This window comes from Bubalus bubalis, chromosome 5 (genome assembly GCF_019923935.1).
Source record: "Bubalus bubalis isolate 160015118507 breed Murrah chromosome 5, NDDB_SH_1, whole genome shotgun sequence".
Classification (NCBI taxonomy): Eukaryota; Metazoa; Chordata; class Mammalia; order Artiodactyla; family Bovidae; genus Bubalus; species Bubalus bubalis.
The window spans coordinates 15,597,506-15,621,417 of NC_059161.1; the positions used below are offsets into that span (position 1 = coordinate 15,597,506).

At 43.9% G+C, this 23,912-nt stretch overlaps 1 protein-coding gene across 1 annotated transcript in view; it reads right to left on the reverse strand.

Moving 5' to 3' along the window:
- C5H1orf21 (chromosome 5 C1orf21 homolog) overlaps window positions 1-18,905 on the reverse strand; it is a 242,451-nt gene extending 223,546 nt beyond the window's left edge. Inside the window, exon 1 of the mRNA XM_025285492.3 lies at window positions 18,552-18,905. The gene's annotated coding sequence lies outside the window, so the exon portion shown is untranslated. The remainder of the gene's footprint in view (window positions 1-18,551) is intronic.
- Window positions 18,906-23,912: the final 5,007 nt, after the last annotated feature.

The window sequence follows — 23,912 nt, forward strand, 5'->3', positions numbered from 1 at the left end:
TGCAGCACAAACAAGACCGAGTCCTCTTCATCTCGACTTTCTCACGGCTTCATCATGACTTATCAATGCAAGGAAGAGACATAACTTTATTTTAAGACTTCTTTACACTTGATAAAAAATAAATAAATAGCCATGTCAAATACCATGTTCATTTGGCATCATGAATGATTTGCTAGAGACCTGGCACATTTCCCTAAGTGCCCTAGTCCCACCATCTGCCCTAAAAAAGGCAAGATACTTCAAAGGTAAGCAGGTAAGAGATTGCTTAGAGCTATCAAAATACCCCAAGATGATGCACTGGGGTGACCAAAATGTTCGTTCGGGTTTTCAGTTCCCAACGTCCCTTTTGGCCAACGCGGTGTTTTATTTACTTAGGGAGAGAAAACAGCGTTTGCGGATTTCTGAACTGCTGTGCACGCATTTGTTTAATAGATGCATTCACGGCGCTAGGTGGAGGTGGCAGGGCACAGGCTGTGACCTGGGGCAAGTTCTGTTTAGCTTAGAGAGAAAATCTTAACCTGAGAGATTCTCAGAGTTTTTCACATTAAATGTTACCAAATGGAGCTGTAGTTCATTCAATTATGGGAAATACCATTTAGGCATGTATTTAATTTTTTTTCCCACCCATTTTAAACATATAAAACGTTAGAGCCACATGTGTTAGTTCCACATCAACTACATAGAGAAAGAGGAAGGAGGGCAGTGTAGAAAGGAGGAAAAAACCCACTCAATCTCAAGGAAGCATCCAAAAGACTACAGCCTCTCCAAGTTTCCCTTTCTGCTTTCACATGCAGGCAGCTGGCCCATTAAAGCACAAAGTAGCAGAGAGAGAGTCTCAAGTCCTTCCGGAATAGGCCTTTAAAGGAGCAATCAGGACGATACAGTCTGAATGTGCTGCTGTAAATTACAAGGTTATCTTCAGGCTGCGTGCAGAGGATAAGCAATGCTGCTGCTGCTGCTGCTGCTGCTAAGTCGCTTCAGTCGTGTCCAACTCTGCGTGACCCCATAGATGGCCTCCTACCAGGCTCCTCTGTCCCTGGGATTCTCCAGGCCATAACACTGGAGTGGGTTGTCATTTCCTTCTCTAATATAAGCAGTGCTATCTGAACTGAATTTCCCTCAGAATTCGGATCCTCTCTGCCACTTAACAAATAACCTGCTACAAGTTCGAAAATAAATGTTATTTTCCAAAGAACAACACTTGACCGTAAATACCACTGCTTCTTTTTATTTCGTTTCAAGGTTATTACTCCCTCACCCTCACTCTGATCCCACCTTTGTGGCTGACAACATCTAAGATCCAAGGAAGAGCCCTCAAAGCATATCATTATAGGATCTAATCAAGTAGTAGAAAACCAGTATAAATCCCACATGCATTTCATTTTCTGGACATACTCACTTTACTTCCTTGCAAACCATAGGAGCTTATTTAATTCTATTTGGTTCCTTTTAAATTTTGTTAATCTTAGATATTATGCTTTTTAAAAAGTGAAATATCTAAACACATACAAGCTATTTTATCTTCACATAGAACACCATATAACTCTCATTGGAGATTACACAAAGGACAAGTATATTTCTTGACACTAGAACCTAAAGCAAACTTGGCGGAAACTCAAATATAATGAAGACAGAAGGAAGATACAAGGCTGGCTTCAGTATCACTATGAAAACTATCCTCCCAGGGCTTGGAAAGGCACTCACACATCCACAGATCACAGGATGTGATGGGGATTCACCATCTTCACTTGTACACTGACCTCATTTTTATTTATATAAAAAAAGCGTGTTTGTTTTTTTTTTTTGCCATATTCACTCCCTTGAAAGAGTAAGTCTAATAGCTCCTAGAGAAAGAGGCTGTGTAGATTTAGAAGCTACTGTCAGCTCCAAAGTGAATGCACACTAATCTAAAGAGGAATGTGCCATTGGACAGAGATTCCAAATAGCTCTGCAGTTAATTTCTACATAACTTTAGGAAGTCACAAATCCTGAGTAAGCCAGGTTACCTAGCAACCAAATGCTCATTCGAATACTCCTTCCCACCCTGTTGCCTTCCTCAGCTGTGTTCTCTCCAGAAAATACCAGTGGAAAGACGGGGTAAGAATGGGGGAACTCTGAAGCTAAACATGATGTAACTTCAAAGCATAATGACAATTATCAGTGCTGGGTCTGATAATAACATGCCAAATAACGACTCAGATAAAAGAACAGGAATAAGTTTCACTTGCTGAAAGCACAATTTGGGATATATAAGGTAATTCTTGAAGAACCAAGGGGGGGGGGGGGGAAAGGTTTTAAAATTTTGACAAGTTGGAGAAAGAGATACATGTAATCTTAATGCCAGAAGGTGCAATAGGCTGCAAAGGCTTTGCACAGGCATGGTGAAGAGAGGTATTGAGGTTTGGGCTAATCCTGGGGATGCAAAATTAAGAAAGAGTTCATATCAGAAAAGCAACAGAAACCCTGGCAGGCCTTCCACTGCCCAGTCAATCAAATTCTTTACGGCCACCAAGCCTATGAAAGGACCATCAAACAGAGGGGTAAAGAGTAGCGGCTTAATGCTACCGAAGACAGCAAACTTAAACAGATGTTAAAAATCACAGACATTCTGAAGACCTGCACTTCCCTCTCTGAAATGTTAAGGCTAGAAATACTCTTTCTGGAATGAGTTAGGATGCACTGCACTCAGTAAAGGCTCTATTAGCTCTGAAGCTGTTAAAAGGCTGTTTTGGAATATGGATTTGGAGTCAGACAAGCTTTCATGAAAATCTCATCATGTATTTCCTGTGTTGACTCTCTGGCAATATGTATAACCTGTATGGCTTAATAGGAGACCGTTATCTGGATTAAATGACTTAATGTACACATTGCATCTGGTGTATAGCATATACTTGATAAACATTTGCTATTTATGATGCTGTCTCTTCAAAAATCTTCTCTCTGAATAAAGTTTAAAGCTGGCCATGGGTTAAAATGCAAAAAATGGTTCCAAAATTAATTGCTTGGTACCAAAACAAATTGCCTCAAAGAAACGTCTACCTGTAGTTGTACTTGGTGATGTGACAGTGACTCTTTTGTGTAGAACCCAACGATATATTTCCTGCTGCCTGACCCAGACAATAAAAGCAGATCTGTCTTCAACTGTTCTGCCAGCCAATTCAAAAGTTACTGCCACTAAATAAGAGACGGAAAGAGCAAAGTGTTTTACATCTAAAGTTTTCCTCGAGCATAAATTTAATTATTTGAATTTTGGTTAGCCTATTCCTGAGTCTGGAATTTTGCTGTTGTTTTGTTTCTGTTTTATTATAAAATAGTAGTCACATAACACACATACAATTTAATGTATAAAAACAAAAATGTATATGTACCTACCTACATATAGAACCTGCTTACAGAACCTTGTAAACACCTTCAAAGTTCCACGTGACTTTGCCCCTCCTCTTTGCCCTCAGAAGTAGTCACTATCTTCCAGCACTTTATATTAATAGTGCTCTTGCTTTTCTTTAGTCATCTCATATATGACTCAGTCCTTAAACAATGTATTGCTTTGGTTGAGTATTTTTTGAATTTTACATGAATGGGATCACACTATATCATTTTTCTACATTCCTTTTCCTCTCAATGTTACACTTGTGAGATTCATCCATACTGTTACACACAGTTGCAGGTTACTCTCAGGACTATTATAAACACATCACAGTTTCTGTATTCAGTATACTGTTGTTACCATAAAAGTTGTTTTCAGCGTTCGACTGTTATGAATAGGGTTGCTATCTCTGAGCATTCTTGCACATGTGTAAGTTTCTCTAAGGCACTGCTTTCCAACCTTTTTCACAATCCAATTCCTATAAAAATTGATAATATTAGAATGGCAAACTGAAGTTACTAGACAAAACCACTCCCACTCCAGGTTTGGATCTGCTCTGCTATCCTGAAGGCGAAGGTCAGGGGATGACCACTTCACAGGGCATTCCAAACTCCTTTCCAAAATCATATATCAAAATATACTGTCACCACCAATGTATGTATACGTTCCCTCTGCTCCACATTCTTGCCCAGTGCTTAATGCTGACAGACATTTACTAATCTGCTTATTATGAAACGGTATTCCAACATGGTTTTAATATTAAAATATATTTATCTGTTCTCTATGATGAAAATAGTAGGGTATTGGAATATACAGGGACAAACTAACAGAAGAGAATAGAAAATGCAGAAATTTGGCTTATTAATTACTTATAACAATTAAATATATGGTAAGTGTGCTGTGCTGTCCTTAGTCACTTCCATCCCATCCAACTCTTTGCAACCCTATGGACTGTAGTCCTCCTGGCTCCTCTGTCCATGGGATTCTCCAGGCAAGAATACTGGAGTGGGTTGCCATTTCCTTTTCCAGGGGATCTTCCCAACCCAGCGATCAAACCTAGGTCTCCCAAATTGCAGGTGGATTCTTTGCCATCTGAGCCACCAGGGAAGCCTATACGATAGGGGTACATCTCAAATTAGTGGGGAAAAGATGAATTTTTTAATAAATAAGTGGTTTGTGATTTCAAAATAAACATGTTAGAAAAAAAAGAAAATTGGATCCATTCCCCATACCATACACCAACATAAATTCCAATGGTCACAGATTTAAATGTTAATGATTAAACCACACAAGTACTACAAGAAAATACACTGACTATCCTATAACTGTGCTGTCCAAGATGGTAGTCATTATCCACACGTGGCTACCAAGCACCTGAAACGTGCTAAGAACTGAATTTGCAGTTTTAATTTCTTTTAAATAATTTAAATTGAAATTTAAAAACTGACACTCAACACAGCTATTGAAAGACTTTTATGTACACTTGGAACAACTTTGTTATGTGAACTTACTTTTAAACTTTAAATTTTATTAAATCTACATACAGATTAAGTATTTACAATGAAAATTTAGTGACTACATTGAGATGTGCTATAGTATAAAACACACATCAGTTCTGAAAAATTCAGCATGAAAAAATTGTAAAATATCTCATTACTAATTTTAAAATGCTGATTACTTGTTGAAATAACAATATTTTGACATATTAGATTAAATGAAATATATTATTAAATTAATTACACCTTTCTTTTTATTTGCTTTATTTCGGCTGCTAAAAATTTCCATACATGGTTCCTACTATGTTTTTATTGGTGCTGCTCTACAATCTAGAAGTTTTTCTACATCATGATTCAAATCCAAGAGGGAATAAAGAAAGACTGATATAACTGAGTAAGTCAAGGGAAAAAATTACATTAGAAAAACCATAATCAGAGGAAAAAGACAAATGATAAAGTGGGGAAAACTGTCAAATATTAGGGATGATATGCCTACTACATAATGTCCCTAATATATAAAAAGCTTCATAAATAAAGGGGAAAAAGACCTAAAATCCTTTAACAATGGCCAAAAATATGAAGAGACAGTGCACAGAAAAAGAAATGCAAATGGCCCCAAAACATAAGAAAAGGAACTCAAACTAGCTCATAATAAGAGATGCAAATTAAAATTACACTAGAGTATCATCTCTCACCGTTTGAATGGCAAAGACCCAAAGGTTTTTTACAACATGTCTACTGTGGGATAAGAGGGAACTCTCATTACCTGCTGGTGGGAATGCAAAATTGTACAGTACCCACAGAAAGAACTTTGGTGATATCAAACAAAACTGTAAATCCATTTATCCTTTGACCCAGCAATCCCACTTCACTTCTAGGAAGATAAACTGGCAAGAATACGTACATAAATATTCACAAGGCTATTCACTGCAGCACTGTTCATTCAGCTGTCCATTTAGTTAAGGAAAAACTTAACCATTCAGGCTTTATGTTTGATTTGCAAATAAACCCCCACCACCAAAAACAAACCATTCCCATTACAATGTAAAAGCAAAAGACTGAAAATAGCCATGTAGCCAAACAAATAAAGTTTGGTATATTTACACAATGGAGTCTCTGCAGTTGTAAAAGTTACTGAAAAATGTTTATATTAATATATGGCTTCAGAGTGATCTCTGAAAAATACCAGTAAGTGCAAAAAGCAAGGTGGGTAACTATAGTATGCTACCTTTTAGAAAAAAAAGGGAAAAAATAGATATATTTGCTTACATTGTGTGCTCAGTCACTTCAATCATGTCTGACTCTTTGCAACCCTATGGACTGTAGCCCACCAGGCTCCTCCATCCATGGAATTCTCCAGGCATGAATACTGGAGTGGGTTGCCATGTCCTGCTCTAAGGGATCTCCCCAACCCAGGGATCTAACCTATGTCTCCTGCATCTCCTGCACTGGCAGGCAGGTTCTTTTCTGCCGAGCCACTGGGGAAGCCCTTGCTTATATTAAACAGAAACAATATGCATACACACACACACACACAAACATACACACGTCATACACACACACATTTTTACAAAAACATATCCATACACAAACATATATATATATCTCCATGTCTCAGTAGCTAGATATACATACATATCTATGTTTTTTAACTTTGTCCACTTGAACAACCTAGGAACAATGACGAGTCCAAAGGCAAAAAGAATTCCTAACACCTGTATTGTGGTCTCTAAATATCAGTTAGAAATAAAAAGATCTGGGACAGGAAATGTACTAGAGAATTCTGAAATATCTTTGCCATACCACAAAGTAAGGACATCCTCAAACACCAGTATAGTCATGTCAAAAGGATTCAGAAGCCAATTTAAAGATTCTCCTCTGGGCCAAAGATAACTTGAACTTCAAAAGAAATAACTGCAAAGGACTATAAACACATGAATTGTGTTAAAATCCACGAGTTCATAATGATACTCCCATTGGTCTTCTTTGAAAGATGTTAGAAAATCAACTCATAATTCTGAACATTATTTAAAATAGAGGGAATAAAACTGAGCATTAATTGCCCTAGCTGGACTACACCCTGAAGTGACCAAATAATTGATGTGGTAAATCTTTTCTTGATAGAAAAACTCTAGCTAACCAAATGCAGAAGAGATGACAGAATATTATCATTTTTCAACCATTTCTGAAATAATATATCTAAGCAATAACCAAAGTGGTTTTTGAAGGGCCTCGGGAAGCTTTCCAATGGAAAGATCAGGCTGACAACACCTAAATCCACTAGTTAGTCTTTCTTTAAAAAAATATTTATTTATTTATTTATTTATTTATTTTGTGCTGGTTCTTCACTGCTGCGTGGGCTTCTCTCTACTTGTGCCATGCGGGGGCCACTCTCTAGTTACAGGGCACAAGCTTCTCATCGCTGCAGCTTCTCTTGTTGCAGAGCATGGGCTCAAGAGTGCAGCCTCTAGCTGTGTCTCATGGGTTTACTTGCTCTGGGGCATGTGGGATTTTCCTGGATCAGGAACTGAACCCATGTCTCCTGCATTGGCAGGTGGATTCTTATCCACTGAGCCACCAGGGAAGCCCCATCACCACCCAGTTAGTCCAGGGAGTCATAACCGCACAGATAAACAAAAAGGCACATGTGCCTCCCACAGAGCACTTTCTATGAGGTACTCCTACCAAACTACCTGATCAAGCTTCCAGTCTCGATCAAACTACAGGAAATACTGGAAACTGAAGAATATAGTGAAGAATACTAAAATGAAGATGAAAACTGCAGACTCTAGAGAACCCCACAGGATAAGTCTGTTTAACAAATAAACTGCCAGGGAAGAATAAAAAGAGGGAAAATAGAGAAAATGAAAGTCACTCAGCTGTGTCCACCTCTTTGCAACCCCATGGACCACACAGTCCATGGAATTCTCCAGGCCAGAACAGTGGAGTGGGTAGCCTTTCCCTTCTCCAGGGGATCTTCCCAACCCAGGGACTGAACTCAGGTCTCCCACATTGCAGGTGGATTCTTTACCAGCTGAGCCACAAGGGAAAACCAAAATAGAGAAAGGAAGTCTATGAAGAAAGAAGGATGCATCTCTCAAGTGTGAATATTGTTTGGATTCTGAATAAAATACATTAATCATTAAAAAATATATGGGCCCACCAGGAAAATATGATTACTGACTAGATAAGAAATTATTGTTAATATTTTTAAGGAATGATAATACTTGGCTATATTAAAAGAAAAAAAAGCTGTTATCATTTACAACTATAATCTAGTATGTACAGACAAGAAGACATAATGTCTCCAATTTACTTGAAAAAGAACCAGTAGGTGAAGAGAAGGGAATGTGTATGTGCAGTGGGAAAGGCAGAAAACAGAACTGCCCAGGAGTTGATAATTGGAAGCTTGACTCTTGCCCAAGAATCAGAGAGCCTGGATTCCAGTCTCAGCACCACCACTTACTGGCTATAATATCCTGGTCAAGGTCCTAGAGACCCCTAAGCCTCAGTTCTGCTTTATCTATGGAGGTAATAGTCATAGGTTCTTCGGACGGTTGTTGCAAGCATTAAAGACAGTGCATGTAATGTACTTAGCACAGCACCTGGATGCAGAGTAAGCACTCGATATATGTTAGCTTTTATTATTACTACTGTCAATTATTACCATAATTATTCAAGACCAGGAAGCTAGAGTTAGGAAATGGTGAAAATGGGATAATTTTTGCTGAATCCAAAGCCCAAGTTCCCTCCAATATGTTATAATGCCACGCCCCACCTCTACCTGGGGTCTCAGTAGAGACTGAGGACAAGTAACAACCTATTCTGCAACAATTGCCTCTTATTTTTACCACAAACCTCAGTGACACTGCTACCCAGCCTGGCTTCTACAACTAGCCATCCTTTGTAACAATGTTGTAACTTGATGTGTCCCTCCCCCATGGATGGCTCCACATCCAGTACAAAGTAAACACCCATGTATTTTAACCCCTTTATATATATCACTATGCACACTTGTAAATTCACAATGATTAAACATTGTGTAATTCCATCATCCTCCAAGAACATGGCCTCAGACTTTATTACACCCGGTACTGGCATAAACTGTATAAGGTAAACCTCAGAATCCCAATGTATAAAACTAACAATGATAAAACTTCATACCTTGCATGCAGCATGAATACAGTAATTCTATAATGCTAAGTAATGGGCTGGCCAAAAAGTTCATTTGGGCTTCCCATAATAGCTTGCAGAAAAATCCAAATGAACTTTTTGGCCCACCAATTACCTATGTCTCGATATCTGCCATAAGGTAAATACTTCCACTTCTATTTTTATAACAGAATTGTAAATTCCGAGACAAAGTCTTCAATGCTATTTTACTCCTTCATGTGACAGTGTGAAGCACACACCCATCCTCTCTTCCTGACACCACTTGCCTGGTTTTCTTGCCACGATGAGAGCCTCCAGTTTTAGTATCCACTATCCTTTCCATCCACAGCCCATGAAAGTTGGTGTTCCCTGGAACTTAGGGTTCAGTGTTTTCCTTCTATTTACTTTCCCCGAGCAATCTCTCATAAAGCTATGTAGCTTCAATTACCACATATTCAAAACCTCTCTCATTCATTTATTCAACAAAAATGTGCTGGGGCCCAATTGTGCCGTAGGTGTCCTGGGGTCACTCTCTCAGTTCCCGTCCAGTCTTTTACCCACACTCACAAAAGAACCATCTATCATGCAAATTATGTCTCCCCCTGCTTACAATCTCTCATTGTCTCTCAATGCATCTTATTTCGGGCTATGAGTCCAAACTCTTGAGCTATGAAGCCTTGCATAGTTCATCAGTCTCATCTTCCATGTGCTCCAAGCCACAACGACCTACATCCACCTGTCTCCACATTAGTGTGTGAACTCTGCTGGAATGCCCAACTTCAGCTTCCTTGCGGACATGTTCAGTCCCTCAGTCCTACCTGACTCTTTGAGACCCCATAGACTGTAGCTCCCAGGCTCCTCTGTCCATGGGATTTCCTAGGCAAGAATACTGGAGTGGGTGGCCATTTCCTTCTCCAGGGAATCTTTCTGACCCAGGGATCGAACCTACATGTCCTACTTGGCAGGCGGATTCTTTATCACTGTGCCACCTGGGAAGCCACTTCACCTTCCATCGATCCTCAAATCCCTTTATCCCCAAATGCCAGTCTGTGAACCAGTATGCAAATCCACAGTAAAATGAGGAAAAATGATTAGCAAACCAATGCTGGTCCTCCAGTACTTTAGGAAATGTACACAATACCCTAGGGGACCCTTGTGTGGTTTTCAGTGTCATCCCAAGTACCTCCTTCTCTGCGAACCCTTCTGTGACTTCTCTATGGGGATCTTTTATCAATATTTATTGTCCAAACTGGGAGACTTCTGAGGGCAAAGGGTGTGCATTAATAACTAAGTTGAACAAAGGGCACAGACCTGGACTGTCCCAGGGAGACAGAGTACCCAGTCAGCCAACCTCTAGACAGAGTCGACTGCTTTCTCCCCCAGCTTCCAAAGCACCTTGATTCTTCCCCACATCATGTGTTTGCCTGACACTTGCCATGCTTTTCTGAGAAGTCCACAAAGTCAGGGCCAGGCCTTTCTATCTGTATCTCCAGCATCTCTCCTGTGCCAGGCACAGAGATGACACAAAGTATCATCAACAAATGTTTGTTTAGTACATTATCTTCATGAGTAAGACAGATTAGATGCTTTAACCTTGGCCAACAAAGGAATCAAAAAAATTCCCATTATCTTTTCTCATCCCTGAGAAACTCCACTTCCTCATTTGGTTAAAAAGTTTTAAATGGGAGCAAGGTCTTCACAGAGAAAAATTCTAAGCCTCAGACCAATAACCAGCTGTCAATCAACCAACAGCTATTTACCCTGCATGTTATACCCTTAAGACCCAGTGGGCATGACAGAGCTGATGATTCGCTGGGGTGACCAAAAACTCATAAATCAAGATCAAAACCAATAATGAAAGAAATAAACATCAAATAAGTGTTGCAGGACCTTTTCCCTGGTGGCTCAGTGGCTAAAAATCCACCTGCCAATGCAGGAGACATGGGTTCTATCCCTGGGTTGGGAAGACCCCTTGAAGAAGGAAATGGCTAACCAATCCAGTATTCTTGCCTGGAAAATCCTATGGACAGAGGAGCCTGGCTGACTACACACCATGGGGTCGCAAAAGAGGCAGACACAAATGAAGTGACTTAGCAAGTGCTGCAGGAGTTCATGGAAGCTAAGGGAGACACCACTCAGATGGTCAGAGAAGAAGCTCTTTGGAGGAGAAGGGATTGGACCTGAAAAGAAGCGGCAGAGGGAGGGAAGCCCAAGGCCAGGTGGGGGTGCGTGTTGGAGCGGCCACCAAGGGTAAGCAGAAACTTTGTTTTGGGAGTTGTCCCTAGACTGTCATGGATTCCTGGCATGGAGACCAGAACATCTGAATTTTCAGTAAATACAAAACAAAGAGGTTCCTGGATTCTCACCTCCTTCCTCAAAATAGTAATAGTATCTGCCTGAGACATAGAGATATGTGTGGCTGGCTCCTTTATAACCTTTTAATTGGAAGAACTGTTACAAAATTATCTTAGGAAAATTGCTGTTGGCAGAACTTTCAGATAGAACTGCTGAAGTCACCCCTCGGCATGTATTAATTATCTGTGTCTTTGAAAAGTTCTCTACAAATCTCAGCAGGGCAGCCTCGCAGCATCTCCTTAGTTCACATCTGGCCTTTCAACCCTCTCCTGAAAGAAATCACAGGGTTAACACAGGGGTTACCCTATACTGTAAACAACCAGTATAGGCCTCCATGCCAACTCTGGGGTTCAGGGATAAGCTTTTCGGAGTTCCTGTGATGATAAATACTGCATCTCTTGGACTGCTGAGTGGGTCTCGCCTGTGTGTGTGCTCAGTTGCTTAAGTTGTCACCAACTCTTTGCAACACTGTGGATTATAGCCCACCAGGCTCCTCTGTCAGTGGGATTCTCCAGGCAAGAATACTGGAGTGGGTTGTCATGCTCTCCTCCAGGGGATCTTCCGGACTCAGGGATCGAACCCTACTCCACCAGAATCTGTGATGATGGGTATGAAAAATGTCCCCACACTCCAGCAAAGACTACCAACCCCTCCTTCTCCTTCCTTACCCTACTCTGGCAGGGAAAATCGTATGTCATCAAGGAAGGTGGAAAATGTCCTAATATATGGAACTGAAACTACTGCAATGTCCCCGGCACTCAAATAAAACACAGATCCATTTAAGACAGGGAGGAATTCTTCCTTAAAAACCATTCTCCCTGCTCTGCTTTAAAGCACCTTCTTCCAAAAGCCCTAGAGCCCTCAGGATATTGCGTAACTAGTGCTGGATCTACTTTTGAAGTAGTTTTATAAAAAGACCAATCCAAGTTCGTCATACGTAATGAGTCAATAGGCTGTGTTTTTCCAGTAGTAGTCCTCAGTTTAATACTTTTTCTCCCAATGACCCTACTAATAGGGCCACACAGGTGATAAACTGATAAGGGAAAGCAACAATGTCAGGTCTTAGCTAAAGAATCCTTGCTTAGTATAAATGTATCTGTGCGTTCAGTTATTCAGTTGTGTCTGACTCTTGGCGACCTCATGGACTGTAGCCCATCAGGTTCCATGGGATTCTCCAGGCAAGGATACTGGAGTGGGTTGCCATTTCCTATTCCAGGGGATCTTCCCAACCCAGAGATCGAACCCACATCTCCTGCATTGTAGGTGGATTCTTTACCACTGAGCCACCAAGGAAGACCAGAAGTAGATTTTGGTGTATAGGAGAGCCTTTCAACAGTGTCATTATGAAAATTTCTGAAATGCTGCTCAAGGTATGTTCATCCAATTTTAAAAATAACAAGAATCGCCTAGATATTTATCTATTATCTAACATAAGATGTAAAAGCTAAATGAAATGATGAGGCAAAGTGCTTCAGCTTTATTAAAGGGTTTTAAGAGTCTTTAAAAGTCAAAAACATTGTGGAATCAAAAGTGAAAACAAGGACTTCCCTGCCCAGAGGTTAAGACTTTGCCTTTGAATGCAGAGGGTGCGGGTTCGATCTCTAGCCGGGGAACTAAGATCCCACATGCCTTGTAGCCAAAAAACCAAAACATAAATCAGAAGCAGTACTGTAACAGATTCAATAAAGACTTTAAAAATGGTCCACATCTCTCTATATATATCAATATATATATATGCAGTGATGGGACAGGCATATGGTAATAGTTATAGACATTCCTATTCCAGAAGGAAGAAAATGGAACAGACATAGAAAGGAGTTCCTTGTCCTGGTGAGTTTCAGATTTTGGCCCAGGAGAATCCCTTTCCCTGGTGGCTCAGATGGTAAATGCGGGAGACCTAGGTTGGGAAGGTTGATACCTGGGTTGGGAAGATCTTCTGGAGGAGGGCATGGCAACCCACTACACAACTGAGCAACTAACCACTGCATATATATATATATATATATCTTTGGGAAAAAAGTGAAAACAAAGGCAGAAAGATTCCCAAACTTGAGAATGTTCTAACTCCATTTTTCTACAAGGTACAGAGCCTGTGGACTTCAACTCATAAATGCTGTAAACACATCTGCTGATATGGTGTGAGCCTGTGAAACAGGCAGAGGCAGGCATGGGCTGGGAGATCTGAGGGCTTGATGGAGAGAAGTGGGCGGAGGTAATAAGGGAGGCATGTGGGGCAAAGTAGGACAAGGAAGAGGGGCCCTGAGGGCAGACAGGAGAAGCAGCTGGAAGCAGAAAGCCTACCCTTTTGCAGAGAGGTGGGCGCCATTAGAGGGAAAGTGGGCCTGGAAACACAGTGAAAGGACTGGGAAAGATCACTGCGACACGCACAAGCCAAGTCTTGCAGGCAAAAGTAAGGTGGTGGGAGAAGAAGCAGGAGGCCTATGGATGAACATCTATGGCACAGAAACGCTTTAGAAAGGAGATGTAGGTGAAAGGGACGTCTGGCGAAGCAACGTAAAAGGCAGCCTAGGGAGAGTGGACAGACAGATGCCGGGGCAGAGGCGCAGAATGAATGCTGGCAGTCTGAGTGTGCTCGCTGCATGAGGCAAGGTCTCACCTTTGCTCGTTTTACGTTATTTTAGAGGGAACAGCAGTGAATACCCACGATGGCCTCCCTTGGGAAAATCCAGTAAACCAAGAGGCGGGGGGCGACCTGAGCTTCACCAGGACCTCTCTCCACTCCTTGATGCAGGCACATTCTGGGAACAATCCCAGGAGGAAAACCTTGCGTGTTATAACCACAGCATGGTGTCAAGTAAGACAAGGGTACATGAAAACTATAAAGCACCCTTTAAATATGAAGCATTGTTATTCAATGAATGCCTGGGAAAAAAAAAGATGAAGACCAGAGTCACAATCAGGAGTGAAGAAATATTTGTCAAATACAAATATTATATATATTCCAAATGAAGATGATCCTAAGCAGAAATTCCAGTAATTTGAGAAGACATTATGCTTGATATCTTTACTTTTCTGTCCAACATGTTTCCACATTGAAAAATCCTACCTGCAGCATAATATGGAGCTCTTGATAAACCACCGTACTGATTTATGAAAATGGAAATCTGCATCTAATGTATTTCCAAGGAGGTTTTTGACACGTTACAGATCTTAACTAATTAGGTGAATTCCATTCAGTGCAATCACTCATTGAGTGACTTGCAAGTAAGCGCAAGGTAATCCATCAGCTGCCAAGGAAGCTGCAGAGACGAGCAAGATAGTCTGCCTCTAACTACCTAGTTTGGTCAGTTCATCTTAGTTTCCATTCAGATTGGGGCAGCTGCATCTCCTTTCATAAGTATAGAGAGAAAGCAATCTTTGACATTATGTGACTAGCCTGCAACCAAGGAAATGCATTTTCCAGGAACACACTGAATTAAAAAAATAATAATAATAATAAAGGAGGGGAAGGCACTCACTACCTGCTTACTGCAGACACTGCTGTGTGTTCATTTCCAGGTTCATCCTCGCCCAGTTGACGTGCAACCACTCTTGTCCTGATTGCATAACCACAGCATGTCAAGTTGTTTCTTGTTGCCAGTGTAAATTGTAAAATTAAACTTCAGAACTGAGGGAGTCAAGCTAAATAATTGCCTACTTTAAAAATATGTATGTATATAATTTACATGTCACTTCAGATAAGCTCTTGAATTATGATCTCTTAAAATCACAACTGTCACGAATTTTAAAATACAGTTTCAGGGTAGCAGTTTTCCCTGCATGCACACCTTCTCCCTGAGACCTTCTCTCCTCTTCTCAGTTTTCCAAGTACTTTACATTGATTTATTGCAATCTGCTTTTCATGTTTTAACGAGAACCTAATTAATCACAACTTTTACTTCTCTCAAGCTCTTGAGACTTCTATAATTCCAAAGAAGGAATCTCAGATGGCCCAAAATGTACTTGCTGGTGCCTCTCAGGGCTCCAGGTTCTACTGATAAGTTCCTGTGAAGTTGGCTACACCACACTTAGGACCCTCGGTGAATGATATCCTGCCCACTCCTGTTATAAAGGGAGATGCCAAACTTCTCCTTCTCCAACCTGGGGTGTTTCTTTCCCTGACAGAAAACAGCTACTAGAAAGGGGCCAGGACTTCCCTGGAGGACCAGTGGATAAGGATCTGCCTGCCAATGCAGGGGACACGGGTTCAGTCCCTGGTGTGAGAAGATTCCACATGCCATGGGGCACCTAAGCCTGTGAGTCACAAGTACTGAGCCTCTCACCCTAGAACCTATGCTCCCAACAACAGAAGCCAACGCTATGGGAAGCCCATGAGTAATGAAGAGTATGAAGAGTAGCCCCTGCTCGCGGCAACCAGAAAAATTCCACTTGCAGCAATGAAGACCCAGTGCAACCAAAAATAAAATTAAAAAAAAGAAGCACGACTTCCCCTTTAAAAAAAGGGGGGGTGGGGGTGGTTACTAGGAGCCTGGAGCAAGTCACTAAGTGACAGTCAAGTCTTGCCTGGTCAAAAATCAACACAGCACTGATGCACCATCAACCTGGAAATGATACTCACAATGGGGGAAATCACCTTCCTCTTGGGTAGAGTAGAGTCACAGCAAATAGTACCAATTAATGAAAAGGCTTTTGATTTATACCCTGTGATGCTTCAAGAAGCTCAAACCACTTCAGACAATAGCCTATCAATTCCCAGAAATCCATGTGTGCGTGCATGCTAAGTCACTTCAGTCGTGTCCCTCCGCCAGGCTCCTCTGTCCAGGGGATTCTCCAGGCAAGAATACTGGAGTGGGTTGTCAAGCCCTCCTCCACAGGATCTTCCTGACCCAGGGATCGAACTGGTGTCTCATTATGTTTCCTACACTGGCAGGCGGTTTCTTTATCCCTAGGGCCACCTGGGAAGCCCCCCCAGAAATCCATGCTAGATGATAAAGTGAGATCAGGGGTGAAAGGATGAAGAACACAAAAAGCACTAGCAAAGAACCCAAAGAACTCGACCAGTTTTTCAATTGAGTCAGCTGAAGAGGGAACCTAGAACCTTTAGGGTCCTTCTAGAATGAAATATCAGCATTGGCTATAAGACCACCCTACCAACCAGGGCCAACTTTTCTTGGGAAAAATGCCCTAAAGGAGATAAACTTGACAACAGAAGCACCCCACTCCTTCTTGAAGCCCTCTGTTCATCCAAGTGCTGAGTTTGCTTGTCTTCAATGCTTTTCCGAACAGCCATCCTGAGCTGCTGTCAGAACCCAGTCTGCACAGCAGGAAACACTAGAGGAGGATTTCCACACTGCATTTCTGATCTGTGAAGTGCTAGTCCCAGCACTGGCTTAATGCAGAGACAAATACACTCAGCTGTCCCATCACCAGCACTTCCTCCTTTATAGGCAGCAAAAGAAAAATAACCAAGCCTAAATTAATTTCCACATCTGATCAATTGCATTTCCAAACAGCCAACACAGAACACGTTCCATTGATCCTACAATCCAGCTCTAGAAGTATGAAAAAGGGGAGAAATCCCCCAACTTGAGCACCCTGGACTTAAGGACGCTTAAGAAACATTACCTTCTCCCCCCTAAGAAAGCTATAGTGTCTGGGGCTATACTGCCCTGAATGCACCCAATCTTCTTTGATCTGGGAAGCTAAGCAGGGTTGGGCCTGGTTAGTACTTGGATGGACGAAAGCTAGAGCACCCCAGACCAACTCTACCCATGATTTTTTTTTTTTTCTATCCTGATACATCCCAATTCTACCAACAGAAAGATTATTCTCATTAGGTAGAAGGTGAGCCCAGCCCATGAAGTAAGGAAGTGTTCATAATATCTGTCTGTGTAATGAACTTGTCACTTCCCCGAACAGCCCAACTGTTTCCTTAAAATTAAAAAAAAGAAAGAAAAAAAAAAAAGTACTCCATGGAATCTATGGTGTGTTAGTCCCCCTCCCAAAGTCTGAGTCAGAGCATGTGTGTCTTTCCTGAAGTTCTGGGTGACCAAGCTGGCTCCCTTTCAGACTTGCTCCGATAGCTGAACTTAAGGCTGTCTTCCAGCCACAACAGAAGCAACTATCTATTTAAAAACAATTTTCCTAACCCACACGCGACCGGAGCTACCTTATACATAGGTCGTCAACGTCCTACCGGAAACCAAACACTTCTATCTCGAACGGTGCCTGTCATCTCCCAGGATTAAAGCGTGATTATGTGCATATATTTTTACCTTTGACCGTGCAACTGTTGGAGTGGAGAAAAGCCACCCCAATTTTTATCATCGTGCCTGAGCCAATCCACAGCCTTAGAAAGAGAGATGAATGGGAGATGAGAGGGCTTCTCTCGCACAAACAGTAAGCGAGGGGAGAAAAAAAAATCCGTCGGAGGAGAGGGTGGGGGGCAGGGTGGAAGGCAGGGGAAGGACACCCAGCAGCCGACCAGAGGCAGCTGCAGGCGGCCGCACTTCGCGAACTGCCCGCAGAGGGGAGTGAAATCTTCCCCCGGTACAATAACGGAGCGCCCCACTCCCCGGCTGCCTCGCCTGGGCACGAATAATAAATATATCGAGGTGGACAAACCGCTGCACCGAGACAAGTCAGCCCCCTTCCCCGAAAGGTCAAAACTTCAGAAATTCGGGGGATCACAGCACCCACACAAACACATAAATCCGTCGGAGCGGAGAGACTCGGAGAGTGAGCAAAGGTTCTGCATTTTGGTTTTTGCTTTCAAGCTCTGGCTTGCAAAAGTACGGCGGCTACGGGCAAAGCTCGAGAGGAGCAGGAAAGGCTGAGGGCGGCGGTGGGGGAGGGGGGGTGGTACGGGTGGGAAAGCAAGGGTGTCGAACCCCAACCACCCAGGCCTCAATGTGACGAAAGTCGTCAGCAGCCCCAACCGCATCCCAGCCCTTGCGTCCCGGCCAGCAGACGCCCCCAGCGGCTCCCCCACCCCAGCTTCCGTCCCCGCCAGCCCCGCAGCAATAGCAGCAGCAGCAGCAGCAGCAGCCCCGGCTCGGGCCGCGCGCCGGCAGCGCCACGACCGCGGCTCCATCCCCGCCGCGCGGCAGGCACCCGCAGGCCTCCCTCCCAGCCCACCCGGGCGCGCCCCGGAGCGGAGCCGGGCCAAGCCGCGCCGCCAACTCCCCCCTCCCCCGGGCCGGCGGGGGGCTCCCGCTTACCTTGGGCGCTCGCGGGGGGGCTGAAGGTGGCAAGCCTCCCGCCCCCCGCCCCGGTCCTCCTCACGGGTTTTCTTCCTTCCTCCTCCTTGTCTTCCTCCTCCTCCCGACGGTGAGTCCCGGTCTCCCCCTCCTCCCGAGGCCGGGGGTAAGAGCCCCGAAGCCCCCGAAGCCCTGCCCGGGTGCGTGCGTGCTGGAGGCGGCGGCGCGCGGCCAGCTCTCTCCAGTAACTGAGCGCGGCGCGCGGCTCCCAACTAAAGTGTGAAAGAAGCGGCGGCCGCGGCACGGAACGTCCCCCCCGGGAGTGGGCAGGGAGCGAGCCGGGGCTGGCGGCGAGCGAGGGAGGGAGGGGACCGGGAAGGAGGGAGGGGGACGGAGGGAGGGGACCTCCTCGCCCAGTCACTCACTCGAGGGGCGGGGGCAGCCAGACACTCCCCCAGAGCCGGCCCCTCCCCGCGCCCGGCTCCCGCGCGCGTCCTGCCCCCCGCCTCGCCCCCGGGAGGGGCCTGCGGGGGCCGTGCACCCCGGAGGAAGGGACCGGGACTGCGCGACTGCCAGGGCTGCAGAGAGGAATCGAGGGCGAGGACGGGCGTGTGTGTGTGTGTGTGTGTGTGTGCGCGCACCCCGCCGCTGGAGGGGAGACCCCGGCGGGAAAGCTGCGTCCTGGGCCTGACACCCGGGCGATGGCCTGGGAGGAGCCGCTGGACTGCTCGGAGACCCGGACGGCCCAGCTCTGCTGAAGACCCAAGCCAGACCTTGGGTCCAGCCGAGGGGCTGCGCCTGCTGGAAGCAGGGGAAGGCGAGGCCGGGCATCCGCGCCGCGCAGCCCCTCCCTTCGCTGGACCGGTGGGCGCTGCCCAGCTTCCCCGGCCCGGCGCGGCCACCAACCCTCCTCCACCCTGCCCGGGAGCCGCGGCGTCTGCAAGATGAATGAAGCATCGGCCACTGGACAGAAGCTGCACTGAGGAGGGAAGGAGACACCGCCTGAGACTTCGTGCCCGGCGCCCCCTCTTTGCCCTTCCCGGCCTCTTGGGACTAAAAGGGCGGAGGCCGCGCCTTCTGGCGCGTTTGGGATGATTGGGGAATCTACAAAGATCGCCGCCCACCTCTTTACCTACTGGGTTTTTTTGTGGACACCCACAAGAGGTCAACCAATCTCACCCTCTGGGAAAAGGTAGTTTTCTCCTTTTCCTGGTCACATTGGGTGTTTCGTGTGCGCACTGAATCGATCTCTCAACATGATAGCGGTCTTTTGTGTAGCTTCCCCGCGCTTCGCTGCTCTTGCATTTGCCCTAGACGCGTGAGGAATGCCAGGCCTCCGGAGTGAGGACACCCAAGAAAACAAAAGGGGCAAAAAGATCCTCCCTGGGCCCCGTGGATTACACACACACAACGGAATCATTTCTCTCTTTGGGCCAAGATGAAGTTGAAAACCGGAAAAGGACACATCAGAGCTGTGACAGTGATGAGACACCTAACTGAAAAGCAGATTCATAATTTAATGACATGAGTTAATAACCCACCCAGAATAGCGAGGAAGTCAGTCTTTTGGGGAAGGGGGAAAAAATGGTTTCCCAGTGTTCTCACTTTTCCGATTTAAAAGGCTGGTATCACATTGTTTTTGAAACCCCCTTGTATTCCATTTTAAAATTTATCCACATTTTCTCTTTGGAACCAGAAGTCTTTCTGGTCTAGCCTCCTGAAGAGGAGTAGTTTAGAAGAGGTGATAGGCTAACTAGGATTCCAAGGAGGCACTGCCAGCCATCATCTCTTACCTTAAATGACTTGTTTCATTTCTTTCAGCCTTCCTTCCCTCATCTGTAAAATGGGATTGATGATAGGAGTTTCTATCTCATAGGCGTGTTGTCAAAATAAAAGAAAAATAAAATGAGGAGGCAGTGTACATAAAAAACTTTGTGTATAGCCTGACACATGGTATGAGCTGTTCTTTCAAGTGTATAGTTAAATCTCAAATTTGGTGGGCATTTTTTTTTTTCCTCTTTGCATTCCATCTTAAAGTTGGGAGTGCAAATCCATCTGCTGGATTTATCCAAATGTAGTCAACCTTTGGTGTTTTTAGGTCATTCCTAATACCTTCATCCCATGGACAGAGGAACCTGGTGGGTTATGGTAAGATGAAAGAAGTATATAACTAAGATGTGTGCGAGTTTTTTTACATAGAACTCTGTATAAAAGGATCCTTGAGGATAACAGGATTTTGTTTCCCCTACTTCTCTCCTTCCTTCACTAAGCTACCCTGAATAGACCAGACTCTATAAATGTTGGCTCTATAAATATTGTATCATCTATCCTTTCATGGGTCAGAACAGTGACTGGCAACGCAGACTTCTTGAGGGCAAAGCAATGAGGGTCCCCTCTGAACTGATATCCTCAGAAGTAACAGAAGGTCACAGAGCAAGCACTTCAGACATGTATGAGTTTTAAAAATCCATACTATGAACTTTTAAAGCAAGTTTTTAATTATTCAAAATAAATACATATTCCTTGTAGAAACTCAGCTAAGTATGAAGGAAATAAAAATCACCATAATCCTACCCTCCAGAGAGAACTCAATAAGTGCTTCAGGTATACCCATTTACCCTTCACTTATTTCATGATTATTCAATCAGCAAATGTTTGTTAAGAACCTAGTATAGGGGCTGGACAACTTCCCAGGGCTGAGAATATGATGTATGTTGTTAACGGTATTTGTTTCTCTCTAGAAACTACTCCTGAGAGGCAACACTTTATATGGTAGTAAGGTTCTCAGGATAGTCTACCAAAAGTCTGTGAAAAGAATTCCATAATGAAACTACATTGCTGGCCAGAAACAATCCAGGTTTTGCAGGGCTTGAATCACTTACAGGTTGGGTAGCCACCTTCCAGATAAAGAAGATAAAAGTGTAAAAGCCCCTGGGAAGTGCTCATATGAATTAAGTGTCATGGAAAGTAAGCCCCTTTTGCCTTTCAGCAAACCCTAGGGCTTCCCAGGTGGCACAGTGGTAAAAAGTAAAGAATCTCCCTGCTACTGCAGGAGACACAGGAGATGCAGGTTCCATCCCTGGGTTAGGAAGATCCCCTGGAGGAAGAAATGGCAACCCACTCCAGTATTCTTCCCTGGGAAATCCCATGGACAGAGGAGCCTGGTGGGCCACAGTCCACAGGGTCACAAGAGAGTCAGCCACGATTGAGCATGCACTCACGCAGTAAACCCTCTTCGGCACTGGAATTTCTGTACAAATTAACTGCTTCGATAAACATTGGTTTTGAGGTTTTCTTTTCTTTGCCATACCACACAATTTATGAGATCTTAGTTCCCCAACCAGGAATTGAATCCACACCCTTGGCAGTGAAAAATGCAGAGTCCTAACCACTGGACTGCTAGGAAATTCCCGATAACACTGTTTTAATGTGAAAATTCATATCTAATTTACTTGGGATTCATGGGGTACCTCTCCTTTTCCCCCCAAATCTGGATGAGATGGGAATGGAGATGCCCATCACCACCACAATCACCATGCACACACACTTACTTAACATAGCCACATCAGGGGCAGTCGTACCATGGGGTGGTGGGTAAGGGCTGCAGAAGAGAGAGTAGGTAGGGTCCAGTGAGAGGGGAGGGGCAGACAGGATGGGGCACGGAGGAGCTAGAGGGGCTCCTTGGTTATAATAGCACACAGCAAACCACACAGCACAAGTTGCCTGCGCATCTGTTTGATCAACACAAGCTGAATCTACCACACATTTAAAAACAGAACAATAGCTCTTACTATTGCATGCTTAGTCACATTCAACTCTTTTGTAACCCCATGAACTCTAGCCCACCTGGCTCTTCTGTACATGGAATTTCCCAGGCAAGAATACTGCAGTGGGTTGCCATTTCCTTCTCCAGGGGATCTTTCTGACCCAGGGATTGAACCAGCATCTCCTGCAATGGCAGGCAGATTCTTTACCACCGAGCCTCCTGGTAAGCCTCCTTGCTATCAAGATGACTATTAACTATGAAGATGACTTATAAAAGCATACTTTTTGAAAACGAAAAACATGAATCACATCCCCATCACAACTAATAAAACCATCCTCTCTTTGCCATTCCACCACCAGAATCTCTGAGTGTTGCATATCTTCAAACACTCTTAAGTATAATTTTTTTAAAAAAGATATCTTTATTGCCCAGAATAGTTATGGTTTAACCTTCAAAGTCACTTCATTGAAAATTGATTTTCTTTTTTATTCCTAAAGCTTTAACTTATAAAGTTTGGCTCTATAGAACCATTTATAACATGTTTGAATTCTTTGTTTCTTACATTTCTTTTGAGTAGACATTGCGTTAGACATTGCGTATTGAGTGTGTTTGTATCCCCAAATTCGTATGTTCAAGGCTTAATCCCTAATGCTGATGTGGGAAGAGGCAGACCTTAGAGAGATGAGGTCATGAGTGGGGGTGGGGGGAGGTGGGGTCCTCATGATGAGGTTAGTGCCTTTATAACAGAGACCAGAGAGTTCTCCTCTACTCCATCTCTCCCTACCCAGAACACAAGGTGGCCTTGGAAAGGGCCCTTCCCAAGAACTTGACCATCCTGGCACTTTGATCTCAGACTTCCAGACTCCAGAAGAGTGAGAAATAAATATATATTGAGAAATGGAGTATTTCCTGCCATGTCAGTAAACAATGGTGTTACAGTCATCAGCAATTCCTACCCTTTAGGGCACTCAGGAAAAAGAATACCTGCTGGTCTGGTAGCCACCAGGCTGCAGCCACTCCCTACAGTGAGCACTGAGGAACTCAGGATGTTAAAAAACACAGGATAGTGAATCCAGGATAGCTGAGATGCACACGAAGGGGAAGAGTTCAGTGACCCCAGACACTGGCATCGTCCCATATATAGACAAGTGTTAAATTCCTCAACTTGGGACTTAGGGTTTTCTTTACTTCACAAAAATACGTTTGATGTTCAGACTACCTTTGACTGTGTGGATCACAATAAACTGTGGAAAATTCTGAAAGAGATGGGAATACCAGACCACCTGACCTGCCTCCTGAGAAACCTATATGCAGGTCAGGAAGCAACAGTTAGAACTGGACATGGAACAACAGACTGGTTCCAGATAGGAAAAGGAGTACCTCAAGGCTGTATATTGTCACCCTGCTTATTTAACTTCTGTAAAGAGTACATCATGAGAAACGCTGGGCTGGATGAAGCACAAGCTGCAATCAAGATTGCCGGGAGAAATATCAATAACCTCCGATATGCAGATGACACCACCCTTATGGCAGAGAGTGAAGAAGAACTTAAGAGCCTCTTGATGAAAGTGAAAGAGGAGAGTGAAAAAGTTGGGTTAAAGCTCAACATTCAGAAA